Below are 20,217 nucleotides of genomic sequence, written 5' to 3' on the forward strand. Positions count from 1 at the left end.
TGTCCAGGATACCTCAACAGTGACTATGCTAGCTGGGGGTGATGGGAGTTGTAGTCTAACCCCAAATTTCTGGAAAGCCAAAAGTTGTTGACCCCTAATATGCAGAATCCAACCCAGCAAGGTGATGCCCCTTTAAAAGCTTTAATCCACCTAACATATTGCTGAATAAGGTGTTGGCACGAACAATCAAATACGTTGTGAGTTATCAGAATATTAAAGCCATAATTGGTGCCAGCCGGGAAGAACACTTTCATCATCTGATATGATTGTTCGATGGACCCAAAATAAGATGCTCAAAAAAATCTAGCCACAAATACACACAAAACACTGCACAGTAAGACACAGCATGTGCTGCAGCAATTCAAGGTTTAATCACACAAGCTGACAAAACTGCCTGAGCTGCCACAATGCAAGCTTTTCACACAGGTGCACTCAAAACATCATCGGCTGGGGCAGTGCAAGCATTCAACCGACAGGCACACAAAAGGGCATGAGCTCCAGCACCCTCCTGTTCCACTGCCACCTTTACCTTCCTTTGTCTACTGCCCGGTTACCACTCGAAAGATCTTTCCCTTCTCGCCCCCCCTCCCCCCCCGCATCAAAACGGTTCTTCGAATCTGTTGAATGGCTATCTTCCAACCTCCTTCATACCCTCCCCAGATGATCTCTCACTCTCCTCTCTGACCACCGTAATGCCCAAAACTGCTCCTGTGTTAATGTGTACCTTCTAACATGTATAATTGTGTCCGTCAAACCAACTTTCTAGGCCCCATACTCTCTCCCATGACCCAACCTGCTGATCACAATGGTTAATATGTGTCCCCAAAACTCCTGAGTCAAGGCCAGAAAAGTGTACGATAGTTATGTGTGTTGCTCTCACAAGATGTTAGAACGGATACCCAAAGCAAGTATGGACAAGTTCCCTAAAAATGGACTGACTTCATGTTCAGTTTTTATTCTTTGTGCTACACTTCTGGTCAAAGTGTCAACCCAATCAGCCAAAATGATACACATTCAACTATCTCCTTATTTATTTATTTAGATATTGATGACATGCAAGTCTTAATATGCATGCACATTTAAATGTTTGTGTTGCACAGTCCATAGCATACCAATTATTTTTAAATGCAATCTGTGAAAGAAAATTCTGCAAATTATCACGCAAGTGCTGCAACTCAGCCAATCGGAGGGTTTGGAATGTGGCCATTACCTGTTTTTAGTTATCTGTCCCAGAGCCGTTAGATCCCATCTGCATGCCAACCTCTGCCTCCTACCAGGTCACCGCTTCCCTATTGCCCCTCAACAGTGCGGCTCCCTAACTCACTCTCCATCCATGGGAATGTGCTGTTCACATGGTGACCATGGTGAATGCATTGTTTTCTAAATGAAGAATCATACTTGTCTACTTGCCAAAATAATAGGCCTTTGGCATCCCAGACATGTGGTGATGCTGCCAGTTATACTCACTTTGCTGACTAGCTATACTGGAGGTCACTCGTGTGTGTAGTACTCTTTAAAGACCTTTGCTCTGGCCTTTAAACTTGATCAGTGGGCTGTTGCTGTCAGGGAATAACTTCCCTCTGTGAATTTACCTCTTGAATATATTATTAATACTAACATTATAGGAATGAACAAACAGTAGAGTGTGAACGGGTGATATAACTTATCACAATACCTTGATGCAACATAGATGAAAACAGTCTGAGGGTGTAAGTTTATGAATGGGGCATTTTATCCATATTTAGAGGATGCACTCATCGGAAAAATGAGATTGGTCAAATCCCTTGATCACTTACCATCCACTTCCATGTTATCAAGCGGTTATCTAGAATTTAGCATGACTGGTGATTGAATGTGGGTCTGATAAGTGATTTAGAATCACGTAATTGTTTGACAGATTTTTCACCAAACAAGAGTTTTAATTGAAAACTAAGGGCCGGATTAATGGAATTATTTGTGCACGAAATAGGAAACGTGCACGCCAAACTGTATGCGAAATCCCGTTCTTCGAATCATGGAAGTGAAAGTGTGGGATTATCCTGGGATTTGTGTGGATTTAGTGGCGGCCCGGCACGCCCCTGCGAGCAGCCAAGTGCCTTGCGCGAGACACCATGCTTAGCGTGGGCGTGGCTTGCTTAGAGGGTGGGGAAGGGGGCAGAGCACTGAAAATGGGGAAGAACATGAGAAAAGTACGCATTATGAGGGGTGACCTGAAGGCAGTCCATCGCACCCCCACATATGTGAAAAACAGAACGTAATCGTGGACCCACCTGCACAGCCTCCCAGCAGTGAAATGGCCACGCAAAGCCCTTATAACATCCGCAGTGACCGAAGGCAGTCGTAGAGGCACTTGCGCATAGCAATCAATGTGCAGACGTGGGATTGCATGTTGGATTTTGGTGTGCGTGTACGCAGCCGGGGTTCCAATCTAAGTTAGGGGTGGGTGTACGCAGTGTAGTAGGGTGCAGGAATGGATTACATGTGTTTGCACGCAGAATTTTGGAGTTTTTTAGGAGTTACAAAAAATCTGACGCATGTTGTTGGGGTGCAGTTGACAGTTGCAGGGCACTGTTCGCATGTTCCCCGAGGTGCAGGTCTGTTTTCGGCGGACCCCAGGCAGTTTACAGTGTGCATGTATGCGCACCCGGGCTGCACATAGAAGCAGCTGCGTCTGGCTGTTTTGGATTTGTGTGGGGCATGTCATGGGCGTTCTGGCCCCGACCTGCGTATACGGTTAATTTGCACGAACAAATCCATGAATACGCAGAGCATGCAGAAAAGCTTCTGCCGGCAGGCATGTGCAGAGTCAATCTCGGTGCACAGTCTTTGGAGGATAAATGCGCTCTTTTCCATGAATCGGGCCTATATGTAGTATACAGATGATGTGTGTTACTGCCATTTTTAAGTCAGTGACATTCAGCAAATAGATCAGCAGATCTTTGAAAAGATGATGTGCCAACCCTTGTCACTATTCAGAAGTGATAGCCGAGACATGTTTGTTGCAGTCTATTATAATGTCATCTTGAGCAGTTTCCCCAGTCAGCCTTTTCTTTACTTTGAGTTCTCTGATTTTGAAAAGCAAACTTGTACATGACATAAGATGTGTCATCAGCATAATTCGTTCCTTTGTGTACATACCATTTTCCCTTCAATGTTTGCCCGTCTATCCTAGGATCTCTATGAAAAGGCTTAAGAATTGCATGGCAGAGATAATCACATGAATCATTGTTTTAGAGCACATTGTTATAAGCAACAGTTCTTTAACCGCAGAAAGCAAACTTAAAAACCTTTGAATCAAATATTCAAGACTACATGAGTTGCCCAATTACTAGCCGAGCACATTGAGAATGCTTTGCTTGACCTCTACCACAGCACCTATTGACAAGGGTACCTCTGACTTAATTGTCCTTCATAATTTATCTCTGGCATTTCATTACATTTATCATGAATTACTGACAGTCTGCGTGTTCAACAACCATCATGTGGGAGTCCAATTTTGTGTTCTTGAGTGAATGGGGTATGGAGGGCACATCGAGTGAGCTGTTGTTTAAAGAGTTTTGTAGCTGAATTATATGGGTGTGGTTGGGGACTACTGAGGTGGGCTAGGGCTTCATCTTGGACCTCTGCAGCTAGCTGATTCAAAAGTATTTCACTCACACACCAGGTGTCGGTACTGTACTATGGAAGTGTGGCCGCTGGGGTGTGTATTGGTGTGTATTGTGAGGGCAGCATCAATGTGAGTTTTCACCTTGTACTGTGTGTAAGTGGAGTGGCCATAGAGTGATACAGATTTTGAGGCACAGATTAGTGGAGTTCCTGGGACAATGACCTGTGGGTGTGGCCTTAAAGTGGGATTTAGGGGTGCAGATTAGTGGAGGTACTGTGACAAAGATTTATGGGTGCAGCTTTAATAAGGGATTGGGGCGCAGATTACTGGAGGTACTTGGATGAGGACTTGTGGGTGTGGCCTTAATGTTACGCTCACCTGGTATCCATGGGGACGCCACCCAGCCGTAGGGACTCTGGTATCCTACTCTGCGGTTCCCAGGTGTGACCAGCGGGGAAGTACTGCCTTGTTGTTAATTCAGGTGTGCTCTCTGTCCTGCCTTCTTGGCAGGGGTACGTTGTCCTTTGTGGGCGAATGCGATCTAGTTACTTCACTGATGCCGGCCCGCTTTGAGTCTTTCAGGTAGGTCTTATTGCTGTTGTATATTGTTGTTATTCTTGCATGCCTTTCTTGGTTTATTAAATGTCTCTTTCTCTTCCTTAGGTGCGCGGAAGTCCAATGGGATGCATTGGCTGAATTGGGTCTTGCCTGTAAATGATGGCGTATAAAGAGTGCTATAATGCAGTAAGTAGGCACTATGCGCAGCGCTATGATGCCTTGCCTTTGCTAACCTGTTGTCTTTTCTTTCCCATAGATCCCGGTGCTCACCCGGTGTATGAAATCCCGAGGCGATGCTGGTCGAGGGGCGACTTGCGAGGTAAGCTTCTCGGCACAATTCATTATGTTGTAAAAGTGTCTACTGTCTTGTTTCTTCCTTTTTTGCAGATCCATCAGTCCGGGAGATGCGCTGATCCTAGGATGCTGTTCGCAGGAGCTGTGGGCAGCTAACGATGAAAATTACAGGTAAGCTGCTGCTGCTAGCGATATCATCTTGTCTCTGTTCTCCCGAGGTTCGCGGGTACAGCTGAACACGATGAGCGTCACGTTGCAGGATTGCAAAGTAACGTGAAGCGTGTTATCCAAGTCGGGTGTGGTTTAAATAGCTTCAAGAAAGTAGTCCAGGTAAAGTAGTTCCTAGGCTACCACACCCAAAACACTATACCGCATAGCTTGGTTCCAAGGAGCCAAGCTATGTGGGTGCCTCCATGTTGGCTGGCACTTGTAATAAAGTAGTTCCATAAACACAAGTCTTTATTAAATATGAGCCTGGCCCCAAGAGGGCCTAGGCAAAGGATGCCTAGGTTTGTTGGAGACCCGAGCCAAGACCCCTCCTGGCCCATGGGCTTGGCAGGGGGGTTTCTGGATGTGGGTTGTGACACTTAATGTGGGATTGGGGGGGTGCAGAATAGTGGAGGTACTGTGAAAGGACTTGTGGGTGGAGCTTAATGTGGGATGGGCCGCAGATTAGTGGAGGTACTGGGATGAGGACTTGTGGGTGTGGCCTTAATGTGGTACTGGGGCGCAGGTTAGTGGAAATAATGGGATAAGGTCTAGTGGGCGCATCCTTCATTTGGAATTGGGTACGACTGCAGACTAGTGGAGGTACTGTGACAAGGACTTTGTTGGTCGTAGTAGAGGAGTGGAAGTGATGGTGATTGGAGGTAAGTAACCCTCGCTTACTTCTTTCCCATTGGTCCAGCCAATGTCACACTTCACGTTGTGGAGCAGAGTACTTAGACAGTACTATGTTCATTGTGGCCTGGGGTGTGTCGTGGGCATCTTGGGTGATACTCATTTTTATTTGCACCGCAGGATTCTGTGGGCATATCACTCTGTAAATCAGCTCCCTGCGCTTTATATTTGGGAAGCGCATATTTCACACTAACGCTACTACTTTGCGTGGATTTAGAAATTTTTCTGTGAATCAGGGCCACACTCTCACCCCACTCTTCATCAAAAGGGAGATAGCTTAGTGAGTCCGGTGCTTGCCTCGTGCAGAGTCAAGATTTATATCTCAAAATCCCCTCTAAGCAAAGCTGACTCAGCCTTTCAACATCTACGGTCGATACATTGAGTACTGTTCAAATGGGCAATAATAACAGCCAACACTTTAGTGTGTATAAACCGAGCGAAACCAGCATGAAACACTTTGTAAGAACCTGGAATTTTTATTATCAGTTTAAAAAAAATGTGCAATACGAAAATGTTGATATTGGGTATACTTCTGTTTAGAAGACAGCTGTAGCAAGTCAATGTTTTAGAAAACCCAAGTGACCCGTCAGGATACACTGCCCACCTATGTTGTACTTCTTGCTTGGTAGCTGTCTGGTAGCCAAAGCTCACCTGTGAAAGTTATCCTCTAAATGGCAATGTCTCCATCCTGTAAAACAGCGTTGAAGCACGAAGGCTTAACTGACAAGATGGCGGCTGCTAATGTTGTTGACTTGCTCTGTATTTACTCTTGATCAGACACACGTTTTGACTTATCACAAAGCAATGCACATTTTCTTTTTTTTTTTTAAATCATATCTCTCATAACCAGTTTGTACTAGACTATTTTTGTTGAGGGTAGGTATTGCCGAACGACCAGTTTGTTTATCCTTATGAATATCACTAGCCTGCCTGGCAGCTAAACAGGACATTGAGGATTAGCAGGTGCCACACTCAGATGAATTGTGATAATTAACATGTGCCACACTGAGATGGAATTGTGAATGTTAGCATGTGCCACACCTAGACGTAATCTTGAACATTAGCCGGCGTCTTATCTAGACTTAATCGTAAAAACTAGCCAACGTCACACCTAGATAGGTTTAAAATATCAGCATGTGCCACACTTAGAATTGTGATTGTTCAAGTTTGCCCAATTAACCAATCCACTAACCAGTTCACCCCTCTGCATCTACCTCTCAAACTCTAACCAAACACAACCACAAACCTATAACACAAAAACTGCATAAACCTCACTACACTGCAACAACAAAACAAACCACACATAGCCTCCCACAACAGTACATGACGACTACCGCCTGCAAACACCCCAAGCCGAGCCAACAGAATTCCGGGCTGAGGCCGCCAACAGCACATCACTGCTCTTATGCACTTTTCCAGCTTACTCCCACTAACTCACCCCCCCTCCCTTTTATTTCAGAGCCGCCAGAGTGCCAGGGGCCACTCCGGTGGTGATAGTCCGCTGTACAAATATCCTTTAACATTAACATTAGCACAAAAGAAATGCTACTATTGACAATGGGCCTCATTACGAGTAGGGCGGTAAGGGATACCGGGCACCTGTAAGGAGACCGGTGCCGGTAATCCCCTACTGCCCTATTCCGAGGTCCCTTGGCGGGGACCGTAAGGAACGTGTGGTCAGACCACACGTCCCTTACGGGTCCCGCTAAGGGACCAGTGTGCTAATAACTGGCTTGCACGTCGCGAGCCCGTTATTAGCGCCCTCCCCATTCCCATTGAGACCTATGGGGGCTCAAATGGGAATGGGGAATGGCAGGTTCAATGGGGACTTACCGGTCCCGCCAGGGTCGGACTAGACCGGTAAGTCCCCATTGAACTACACCAGTGCCGGACACGTTATTGGTGGCAGTCATGGCGCAAATAGCTCCATGACTTCCACCAATCTCGGAAGGAGGCCCAATGAATTGCACCATCAATCAAAATACATTTTCAACAGCTTGTATACATAAATATTAATTCAATTTTTAATGGCGATAAGGTAGTCCCTTTTCTCGATCTCATGGTACCGTGGCAAAAAGACTCAGGCCGTCGTGTTGTTCTCCCTTTCGATCATTTCTCATGTAGTATAATATCCTATGTATGCCACAGGCCTTTAAGGCAGCATCGCTTTTAAATACCATTCATACGCTCATAGCTTGTCAGCTATGTATTTTTAGGGTTGATCGACAGCCCTTTTTATCTATTAGGAATTATATGGTGGGATATAAACAATACTGATTGCAGTTTTCGCATTTGTCTTTCTTTCCTATTACCAGTACGGCTCAGATGATTACAGGTGTTATACACGACCTCCATTGAAATTAAAATACGACGCCAGGCGTGCATCTGGATATGTAAACAGCTGTCATCTTTTATAGCACATTCAAGATTTACACCATTGTTGGAAATGAGAAAACTCAGCTAAGAGACATAAAGGTAGGAGACCAAGCAAATTGCTTCTGCGGGTTCTTTATTATTCCTAGGGCATTGCAATCGTGCACACTGTCTGCAATACAGATTGCTGTGTATATCTTGTGCACTGCTTCATGGCAGCACTGACATAGTTCACCTCAGTAATGTTTCTGATCATGACGAATAACTCCATTCGTTTCACTTTGGCCAATTGCCCTAAAATGCATTATGGATTTAGATGCAATTCTCAGACGTGTTTAATGACAATTATCATTGTTTGTTCACAACTTTGAATTCTCCACGTCTCTCCCTGGATTAGAAGAGCCCATATCATACATATGCAGCATGCCACCCACAATGCAAACAACATCAATCTTCTGCAGAAGTGTTGGCGACAACATGGCGGCACTGGCAAATGATGCCACTGCCTTTGGCTCTGCTTTTGTATGCATGGTGGTCTTCGATGCTTGGGCAAGCTGAGTGGTTGTGGGCCTGAGGGCTGCTTGCGTCAGTGTATCCATTGATGGGCACGTGTTTCCTCCCAAAAATAATCCACATGCATCCCTTATTCCCATCACCACTTCTGGAGGAGGCTGTGGAAGAGAGGTGAGTAGAAGTTGACTGGTGCACTCTATAGTCATTGGCATTTTTTGTTGTTGAAGGTGGCAGTCGATTTCCATGTTTTCTAATGAACAACACAACCTGTTTCTACCTTCCTTGACAATGTCTTGCATCCGCTGACCTATACTGTCATAAGAAAGTATTCTCCCTGTCTCACCTTTGCAAGGGATGACTATGGCTGCGTTCTCACCTCTGCAACTGTAGGCACAGTTGCAGAGGCCTTAGGCCCTTCTACATCATGTGCCATTTGATGAGTGAACACCTTTGACACCTACACCTGCTGCTCTTTGATCTCCTGCAACACCACCACATTCACTGCCTCCACATAATTGTCAGGGTGTTATGTATTCCATCTATACATATTACGCCACAAGTCTCAAGTATAGATCGGGATCTTTAGTTTAATTGGAGAAACCCCCGAGGAGGCCAACTTCTTTTCATTAACATCTTCGTGTATGGTCTCATCAACATTCTGGAACCATACACGAAGATGTTGTCATGGTTACAGAACCTTGTGTGCATGCATTCTTAACATATTCTCACATCTCCCTTTCTAAATAAATATAAATAAATTTTGAAAACTTTTGAATATCTTAAAATACAATTTCTGCTATGCTGTGCATACATAACTATATATATATCAATCTCAACTTTAAACTTCTACGAAATTATAAAGGATACATCTCTTAATGTTACCACGATTGTAACATATAAGCTGGTCCAATTCCTCAGTCCAACTTCTCAGTTTCCAGTTCTCAATAATACACAAAATCTTGTTTACGGTTCCACATCCTTTTCCTATGTCTTGGTATTGACTGAGCATTGTCATTCCTTCCTTCATGTGAATTTCCTTGTACTTTCTCTTCCTGTGTACTTCCTTTGCTCTTCACACTTGTCTCATCATTTTTTTCCTTGATATTCTTCTCTTGAGATGTTTCTCCATACCATTCCCTTTCACTTCTCATTACCTCCTCCTCCTTTGCCAAAACAACATCATCACATGACCATTTCTTGCCATCCTCTAAAATCACGGATTTCTTTGAGCATTCCATCACCCTTTGAAGAGGACGATATCTTGACTCTCCTTTCATTACACGTTTTGATTCTCTCACTCTTACCCAATCACCTTTCTCAATTTCACTCTCTTGAACATGTTTTTGCTTGTCATAGTATCTTTTATACTCTTCTTGTTTTTGTCTTACTCTGATGACAATGTCTTCCAAATTTATCTCTGTGTTTCTTTTGTTCATCATCCAAGCTGGCTTAAGTCTATTTGTAGATATCCTTCCTCTCATCAATGTGAATGGAACTTCTTCAGTTATTGAATGTGGGGTAACTTTGTATGTGTTGAGAGCCTCCTTGAGTGTCTCTTTCCATGGTAAACCATTTATAATGGCCAATTGGATAATGCCTTTTATGAAACGATTCATCCTCTCCACCAAACCGTTCCCCATTGGATGATATAAGGCCGTTGTGCTGTGTTTAATGGCTCTATCTTTCAGAAACTTTTGCAATTCCACAGATATGAATTGAGCTCCATTATCAGACACTAACTCTTGTGGTTCTCCTTCTCTGTTAAAGATTTCTTCCAAAAACTTCACAACCTTGATAGCCGACACAGAGTCCTCAACAATACCACATTCCACCCATTTGGACATATAATCCACCAACACTATGAGGAAGATTTTTTGTGATTCCAAAGTTTCATATGGTCCAGCTATATCAATAGCTAATTTTGTCCATACTGTACTGGGAATATTCACCGGCTGTAATGGGGTTGTCCTAATCAATTTACTTTTGTCACTTACTGCACATGCAGTACAATCTCTAACCAGAGATTCCATTTCACCCCACATATTAGGCCACCAATAAGCTGTCCTTACTCTTCTTTTTGTCAACATTCTTCCCACGTGCCCTTCATGGGCAATGTCCATAATCCTCTTCCTCAAGTTTGTCGGAGGTATTACACGTTCTCCTCGATATACACATATCTTATAATTAGACAACTCATCTTTAAATATCTCCCAGTACTTTACATTGTCATCAATATCTTTCCAACCACTCTCAATGGCTCTTCTCAACATTTCCTGTTCCGGGTCACATTCTCTGGCTCTTAACCATTCCTCCTTCGAGAAACTCGGGTGTACTTGAGCTACTATGCAATCCATGTTTTCTTCTTCCATGCATTCATCTTTGTCCTCACAATCACCCGCAAACTCCTCACACGGCAGGCGAGAAAAGCAATCCGCTACCACATTGTTTTTTCCTGGAGTGTATTTTATGGTCACATTAAACTGTATGATAATCAGTGTCCATCTTCTTATGCGTGGAGATGTCATGTGAGGATTTTTTGAGTTTAAAACATGGACAAGTGGTTTATGATCTGTTCTAATGTCCACTGGGATGCCCCAAATTAAACTTTTGAAATGTTCTAATATCCACTTAACACCAAGAGCTTCCTTCTCTATCGTTGAATAATGTCTTTCAGCACCTCTTAATGTCCTTGAGGCAAAAGCAATGGGAACAATTTCACCTGCTTGAACTTGTTCTAGTACACCTCCCAGTCCTATATTACTTGCAACCACTGATATTCTTGTCTTGGCACTTGAATCAAACAACTTTAACACTGGTGCTTTATTGATCAATGTTTTGATTTGCTCAAATTCACTCCTACAATCTTCAGACCAAATAAACTTCACACCTTTGCACATTAAGCTTCTCATTTTCTCAGTTCTATCTGAATAATGGTCAATGAATTTTGAGTAGTATTCTGTTAAACCCATGAAACTCCTGAGTTGGTCCTTGTTCTTAGGATCAGAAATTTTTAGAATGGTGTCTACCAATGATTCCTTTGGCATTATACCATCAGCATTTATCCGATGACCCAAGTATGTTACCTCACTTTTCTTGATCTTGCACTTTTCAATTTTTAGTGTCATTCCTTTCTGTTGCAGAACCTGTAGTACACCTAATAACTTTGCATCATGATCTTCTTGAGAAATCCCTGACACCAATATATCATCCTGGAAATAATGTACTCCTTGTAAACCTTCAAATAAATGATGCATTAATCTTTGGAATACAGCGGCTGCTGAAGCCAACCCAAAAGGCATTCTCTTGTATCGAAAAGCTCCCAATGGTGTTACAAAAGATGTTAAGTGTCTAGACTCTTCCTCTAATACAACTTGATGATATGCTGACGATAGATCTAACGTCGTAAAATACTTTGCTGGCTTCATGGTGGTCAACAATTCCCCAATGTTCGGCAAAGGATGTCGATCTACCCATATGTTGGCATTCAAGTCTCTTAAGTCCACGCACATCCTGATGGATCCATCCATTTTTTTTACAATTACAATCGGGGATAACCACTCTGAGCTTTCAATGGGTTCGATGACATCTTGCATGCATAATCTTTCTAATTCACTCTTCAATGCCTCCCTTGTACCAATGGGTATGTTCCTCACTTTATGTACCACTGGTTTTGCACCTCTTTTGAGTATAATCCGATGTTCAAATCCTTTGAGTAAACCTATTTTATCACTGAATACTTTGGGGAAAGCCTTTGCCAAATTCTCTGCGGTATCACAACTTTTCTCAGTGATGCACAAAATGGGTACATTTTCACCTGGATGAATTCTCATTTTCAAGGATGCTTGCTCCCACCATCCTACTATCGAAAACCCATTCTCAGCCACATACAATCTGCAGTATGTTTTCCTCCCTTCAAAGTTGAGATGTACCCAAACAAACCCTATAATGTTGATGGGTGTTTTTCCATACCCTGTTGCATTTATTCTTGTCATCTGTAGCTCTTCCATTTTTTTCTTCAATACAGTAACATATGTCTCCACATCAACCATCGTATAAGGAGATCCAGTATCCACCATCACTTGTAAAGTTATGCCATCTACCTCCATGGCGACCCACGGTCCCACGTTTTTTTCACCTGGTGCAACAGCTAGTATCTGAACCCTGTCTTCAAGCTGATTCGTGACTGCCAACAAGTTGCTTGGACCACCCATTGCCTTTATACTCGTCATTGCTGCACCTCTGCCTCTATTGTATCGTCCAGTATTTCTTCCAAACCGGCTGTTAAATCTACCTCTTCCTCTATTGTTGCGACACATTTTTCCAAAATGCCCTACATGTCCACATCTGAAACATTCCGCTGACATAGCCGGACAGTCTTTTTCTGCGTTGGCATGTTTATACCATCCACAATTTGAACATCTAGTATGTTGTTTGAACATGCCTGCTCTTTCTTGTCTTGGACCATTATTTGTCTCTGACCTGACCAATCTCTTAACCATGGCAATCAGTTTGTCTTCCTGGATGTCATGCTGCCCATCCTCCATGTCTTGAACCGATTTGATTTCTACATTCTCCAATTTGTTTTGGACTTCCTTCATGCATTCTTCACCTAGTTCGATTGACCTGGCTATCTCAATTGTCTTGTCCAATGTGGGGTTCTTTGCCTGCCACAAACGTTGTTGAATACGAGGATCTGCCACATGCAACACCATCTGATCCCTCAAATATTCATCCGCTACCCCTGTGAAGGCACAGGTAGCCATCAATCCCCTTAGTGCAGCCAAATATGAGTCTATGCTTTCTCCCTTACTTTGTTTCCTCGTGAAAAATCTGTATCTTTCCAGTACAATATTAGTTTTATTTCCAAAATGTTTGCTAAGTTTGGCAATCGCTGTGTCATATTTCCTAGCTCCACTCGAAGATTCTTCCCAATTCACTTCATCATATTCCAATTCAGGTAATGTCCTGAAAACTCTTAGTGCCTCTGCACCAATGCAATTTAGAAGTGTAGCCTCCTTCTGATCATCACTGTACCTCGAGCCTCCTATTGCCCTCAGATACACTTGGAAATTATCTTGCCACTGTTCCCATGGACAATTTGGATTACCAGGCAATGGCAAAAACTTCACTGGGGCAGATATGGTCTGCATGATACACTGGTATGCAAAGAAATCCTTTCCTGACAATATTATATCCAGTTTGACACTTCACTGGCTGTACTTTGTTTTTTTTTTATTTCCAATTATTAATTCATCCACTCTTGCACATATATTTTAAACCAGTCCAATTGCCAAAAAAAAATGTTTTTTTTTTTATTTATTTATTTTTTTTTAAACATATAATATCGCCCTCTCTCTTTGTGTGAACTTCCACTGTAAACCGCTCCTTCCGCACACACTTGGCGTGCACTATATTACTTTCCACTTCGTCGCGTGATTCCTTCACCCTTAATGTTGCATTAAAATGGCGGCACGCATAGCACGCACTGAGGTCCTTTTCTCTAATGCACTAGACGGTTGGTCCGCTCTCGCGCAGCGTCCGTATAATGCCGTTCCTAGTAAGTATTAGCATTCACAGTTTCCGATTTGTTTTTTTTTTTCGTTGCGCCGCTCACTTCCTTACTTGTTGGCATATTCCCCTCATAGGTTTCAGCACTATCACAGCTTCTGGTGACATACGGCATCAATGTTCATCTCGTGTACCAAAATCCTCACGCTGTGCCCGGGGCCTCTCTCCATGAAAACAACTCCTCGTCGCCAATTGTTATGTATTCCATCTATACATATTACGCCACAAGTCTCAAGTATAGATCGGGATCTTTAGTTTAATTGGAGAAACCCCCGAGGAGGCCAACTTCTTTTCATTAACATCTTCGTGTATGGTCTCATCAACGTTCTGGAACCATACACGAAGATGTTGTCATGGTTACAGAACCTTGTGTGCATGCATTCTTAACATATTCTCACACAGGGCTGCCCCAAGTCTCTTCTACACTCATCCCTGTTCAGTTAGCACTACTTCCTCCTAAATTCCTAGGTAGATCCCCGAGAGACATTTTACAGTAAATCCTGTAGGGTTCCATGTGTTAAGATCGCAGCAAAAATGGCTGTGGACACAAAATATCACCGCAAAAAGCCCATGGTTTTGCCACCGCAATGTATGTAAAGGATGCAGGGGAAACCCCCACAACCCCCAGACCCATTAAACCATTTAAGGGGAGCCCCCGCAACCCCTGCTCCACTTAAATGGTGTGATGGGGTACACCTTTAACAGGTCAAAACCACAGCATTTTTGCCACAATTTTTTGTACAGGTGACATTTTTTGCAGCAATGTTATCACTGCATACTTTCCTGTAGTGTACCAACTACCATGGCTTCCTCTTGAATTTCCATGAATGCTACCAACCCCAGACACAACACCAACTTGTTCAACCACTTCTAGCAAAATGGCTCACTGCAATTGCATGGCATTCCCTGATGCCACTTCTTCCTCCACCTCCCCCTCATCTGGCAGTGCCAAATCCTCCTCTGCCAGGCCTATCGCCTCTCCTCTTTCTGAGCCGCCTCATAAAGAGTTTCCTACTTAAGAGAGCAGCTACTTCCTCTGTTGGGGACTGGCCGATTGATGTGACTCCACAACCGTACCAGGATCACAATGAAGTCAATTCACGAACATTGCATGCTTAACAGAAGTGTCATGTACCTGATGACATCACAGTTAGTGACAGCTCATGACCATTGACCTTGCGAATATCACAGTAAGTGATGCCATATGACATGGTGCTCTGTTAATGTCACAGGAAGTGACATTGCAAAAGTACAAAATACCTACCATACTGTATGATAAAATAATAACAAATAGTACTCAAATGGACAAAGGCTATTTTATTTTGAAAACATATGGTTCTGTCTCAATATGTAATTGGATCAGTCATGGTATGCCAAGGGCACATCCAGCAGTACATTCACAGGTTGAGCACACTGCTTTATTTTGGCAGTGCTGAACTTCTCATGTGCAATCTGTGCTATCGTATGTCTGTTAAACCCTCACATGCCAGGTGTAACCATACTATGATAAATACCTATTCTCATGCCAGACACTGCTATACAATGTTCATTGTAACCTTATACGCTACATAGTGCCTTCTTATACCAAGGTAAGCCTCATACAGCATGTATTCTACAGCCTCACAAGTCCAAATGCTGTGATTATTCCCAAGTGCAAACTCAAACACCAAAGTACTGACATCTTATGCCAGTTAAAGCCTGAAATGCTAGGTAGGATACAGCATGAATTTGGGTTGAAGAACCAGTATCACCTGGGCGCTGATTCATTGAAGTAATGACTCTTTGCATGATTGTATACATATTTTACAAAGAATTGGAGCAGTTTTGTGGCTTTACATTTGTTGGTGAGCTATTAATACTATCACCCGACATGTGTTTCAAACCAACATGTGTGTTTTTCAAGGCATGTGTGGCGATCACAAACCATGTATTATGTTTGATGAGCTCTGTCAATAGGCTCTTGTATAAACCCGTGGGCCAGTGGGCCACTGCATCAAGGGCCCATATTTTCTTTTTCTTTTCTTTTGTGTATGTGACTCAAATTGGTAGCTTTTTAAAAGGGAATGTGTGGCAAACAAATGGAGTACATCAGGCAAGGCCTAGTAGGACAACCCACAGTCAAATAGAATTAGAAAAAACAACAGAAACATTGATTTCTTTTTGCTTTTTAAATTAATTTTTTGGGGGTAAGTAATGAAAGCGGGATGGGAAACGTTTTGCATTTGTATAGTTGTTGGAGTTACACAATAGTGAAAAGGGAACATAACAAATCATGTGGGTATTTAAAAACATTTCATAAGAGAAGTAAGAACTAAAAAGGTAAATAAGACAAAGGGGGCCTAAGGAGCAGCCAGTAGTGTGAATTCCTAAAGGACCACCAAAGTACCCCAACATGAACCAATGCTCCTGTTATGAATTATCTCTGTAAACCCCTTCTTGTACAGCTTAGTAAATCCAACAAAAGCAAAGTGAAATTGACAGACCTTTTATGGATTATGTCACACTCCCCTGGAAGGGATCCCTTCACCAAATGCTCCCTCCAGCACAAAAACATTTCCATAACAAGAATGCCAGCAGCACTCCTCCTCCAGACCGGTGGAGAAGGCTGTGAGGCAATTCATCAGCTACATGCCACCACCCTTCTCATGATCAGGGTTTTCCATTGGGTCAAAGATGAGAGCCCTGTTGCTTGATAGAGGCTTTGTAGGGGAGTGCCAGAGTCTAGAGGTGCATCACAGTTCAACGGCCCATCATCATGCATGTGCATAGCTTCAATGAGGGCACTACCAAAACTTGCAAGGCCAGTCAGAATAAAAAGGGACCCATGCCCTGGAATCAGTGCTTCACACTATTGTTCATTGAGATGTGGTTGACAGGTCTTTGGTTGATACCATCTTTTATTTTCTATAATCATTTCATAATGGTCAGCTCTCTTCTGATTGACATATGCAACTGATCACCCTCTAAATACAATCCCTACACCTCCCATGTTGCCTTCCTCCCCACACCCTACCCTTACTGTTCTCCTTTTTGCAGTGAATTCCCCACCTCAAATACCCTTTCTCTATCCATCTCATCTCAACCTGTGTTCCCTTATCTACTACTACTGTTTTCCATCACACCGTCCCAACCCAACTCAACCTCACACCCTTAGATCCAATCCTCCCGCTAACACCTCCCACACCCCACCCTCTCTGTTATCTTAAAGACAGTGTTCCCCCACCCCTGATTCACCATTCATCCCCCTCTACTCACAGTGGATTCTCCATATGTTCCACGACCTCTAACCCTCCTGCCACCAACTCAGCTTACATGCATTTTTCAACTCCCTCCCACTCGCCGCCTACCTCACATTCCATGTTTGCATCCCTGCTCATCACAAAGTGCTCAGTAAGTTGGTGTATTGGCCCACCTTTAAAAGTATACCACTTCATCTGTCAACCATTTACTGGCAACCAGGAACTCCCAAATATAAGTTTAGCGTCACACAATTGTCCCAGCGCCATTCAGCCTACTTGCATTTTACCCTGCTTCACTTCTAATTGTGTCTGCCTTGGCTGTAAAGTCCTCTGTTCTGCCTTCTAGTAGCGCTTCTGGGGTAGTGACGTTTATGTCCTTTGTTCCACCCTCATAAACCTTACTGGTTTTATGGAGCTTATTCATTTAACCAAATAGATTATATGCCTTGCACCAAACAAGAGAATTCAACATGTTTTTATGTCAAAATGTTGCAATTCTAGAGCACCACAGCAGTTCTGATTGACCCACAGAAGTTGGACCGACCTGCCAAATTCTCCTAATTACCTAAAAACAATGCTTCTTTCAGAATCAGCTATATCCACTGGATTTCCTAAATGCTTCTGACTGACTGGGGTTTTCTCCTTCCTAATAATTCCTCATTAAAATTTCACTTGCGTGTATGTCCTGTAAGGTGGATTCACTCCTTTTTAGAGCTGTCACAAGAAGTGAGTAGGCTTATTGCATACCCAGTAACAGTCACTAAATTTAACCTCTGCCCAACCACCAACCAACGATGGGAGGTTCACTTTACTGCTAAGCTCTTTTATTATCATTATTATCGTATTTATTGAGTGCAGAACTAGCATAGAGAACCAACAGAGTGCTTTACAGAGGTATACAACAGTACAGATGCATAACAGAGTGCTTTTCAGAGTTAACAACAGAACAGATATATAGCGGGGGTAGGCTAGAGAGGGACACAGATCAGGGATACAGTTGTATTGTAAACTATTGTAAATCATCTAAAAAAGAAGGCATTCTTAGACTCAGTTAAAACACTGAACATTCTATAATTTTCACTTTGCAATTAGTAGTTTATATCAACAGAGAAGGATGGCACTTTGGGGTAGTTTCAGCCCCAAGACAAAAGGAAACTGCGTCTGGATGACTGGGGCCTATAAATGCAGAAATCCTATAATTTGAAAGCAAGCTGTTGATGGCAAAGAAAAGACCAGTAGTTAATTTGAACTGCAAAACCATGAAGACACTGTTTCATTTGCTAAAATAGAGAGACCCTTGAAATGTGTGCACCCTGCAGCATTGAGCAAGGGTCACTTCAAGTATGAAAATACACTGCAGAAGAGAATTCAAAGGCACACAGTAAGGACACTGGTGGATATAACAAAACTGTTTTAAATCAGGTACAAGAAGAAAGATGGAAGCACAATGTATTGGGTGGGATACAAGACATGAAAGCAGATACCATATAATGGAAATAAACATGCATTTTAAAATAACAAATTTCTGTTCATAAGAATTTGCCTCTGCTGAACACCCAAACTGTGACCTTCCCCTTTTTATCTGGAAATGTCTTTGAAACTGCAGCAGTGCCTGGGTTGAGGTGATAACAACCGTGTAAGCAGAGAGGCAGCCCTTAATGGGTTGAACTTTGGAAAATAGTTATGATTAAAAACTCAATTTGTGGTTGCTATCCCTCAGCTAATGACTCTGACAACTTACAGGAGACTGCCACATGAGTGAGGGAGCAGTGTTATACCCCCTGATCAAGGAAGATAAGGACAGATGGGCATTAGCCCTGGGAAAAAGAAATGTTAAGTGCTAATATGGCAGGCTGGGGTGAACGAAAGTCAGAGGCCAGGCTTACATACAGATCGTGGGGAAAACAAATATTTCACTACTTGAAGGGAAACATATACATGTCATTATTTTTACATAAGACTGTTTGAAGGATCATACTTTTGCCAGTATCACGGGAACCATAATTCACACAATAATGGTTCAAGCATCACTACAAAGATAATGAGAAGACCTACCAGTTGGCACACTAGTGATAGGAATTTGATCTTGGCAACTAAAGTTATACCCTGAAATGAGATTATAGCTTTCCAAAAAAAATGTCATGAAGCAGAGGTTTGGAGAGATGATAGCTTGTTGCATTAGATATCTGTATAGAAAATATTGTGCTGATAACTGTCATCTTTGTTCAATAAATTACATAAATCTGCCATTCAAACCTGCAGCATCATGCTGAAATGAGACACATTTCATTAGGTTTGGAATCATTAGACCATTCCAGAAACATATTGTTTGTCACTTGTATGTGTAAATTAAAATATTTTGCCATGTTATAGTTTTTAGGTCATAACTGATGTGGTCAATATTGCAATTTCAAAGGGGCGGAGTTATAACTCACATTTATGGTGCCTAGTAACTAAAGAAACCAATCATAGCAATGGGGTGAACAAAAGATGTCGAACCAGAATAGTTAGTGAATCAGCTGGCACATCATAATTTAGATAATTTGGAGAGTAGTTAAAGATGTATAAGGAGATGCACAGTGGGCAAAGGGGAGAGCTGTCTGATATGAGCTGAGTGGGACTGCTGAAAAATTGATGGAGAACCAACACTGCCTTGGAGGTCAATTAGACCAGGAGGAAGACTAAAATTTGGAGGGAACCTGGAGAGGCAAATGAAGGGATGGATTCTGGTGGTATCCATGACCGAACCTGGAGAGGTCCTCTAACCAAGTCCCTATGTGGCCCACTAGATCATTCAGGAGCTCTGATGATATTTCCTGAACACAAAACCCAGAGATATTCTATGTAAAATGAGGAAGGATAGCTCAGGGGTAATACATTTGTCTTCGAAGCAAGAAAACATAGGTTTGTATCCCCATCCCACGCTTAGAAACACACTTGTTGGTATTAAGAATGTTATAACAGGAAAATGATTATGTTACGTAACCTGTCAAAACAAACCAAGTCTTATGGGGATCTGTTTCATTTAATATCTTCCCTATTCATTGGGTGGGCAGCCCTAGTAGATCCTTAATATGTTTACTAAATAATAACCTAACTCCCATATAGCCAATGAATGCAGGGTGTTCGAAACCGCCGATCTCTCTCCTAGTAATTTAAAATAAG

Source organism: Ambystoma mexicanum, chromosome 10, assembly GCF_040938575.1.
Source record: "Ambystoma mexicanum isolate Mex_15411 chromosome 10, UKY_AmexF1_1, whole genome shotgun sequence".
Taxonomy (NCBI): domain Eukaryota; kingdom Metazoa; phylum Chordata; class Amphibia; order Caudata; family Ambystomatidae; genus Ambystoma; species Ambystoma mexicanum.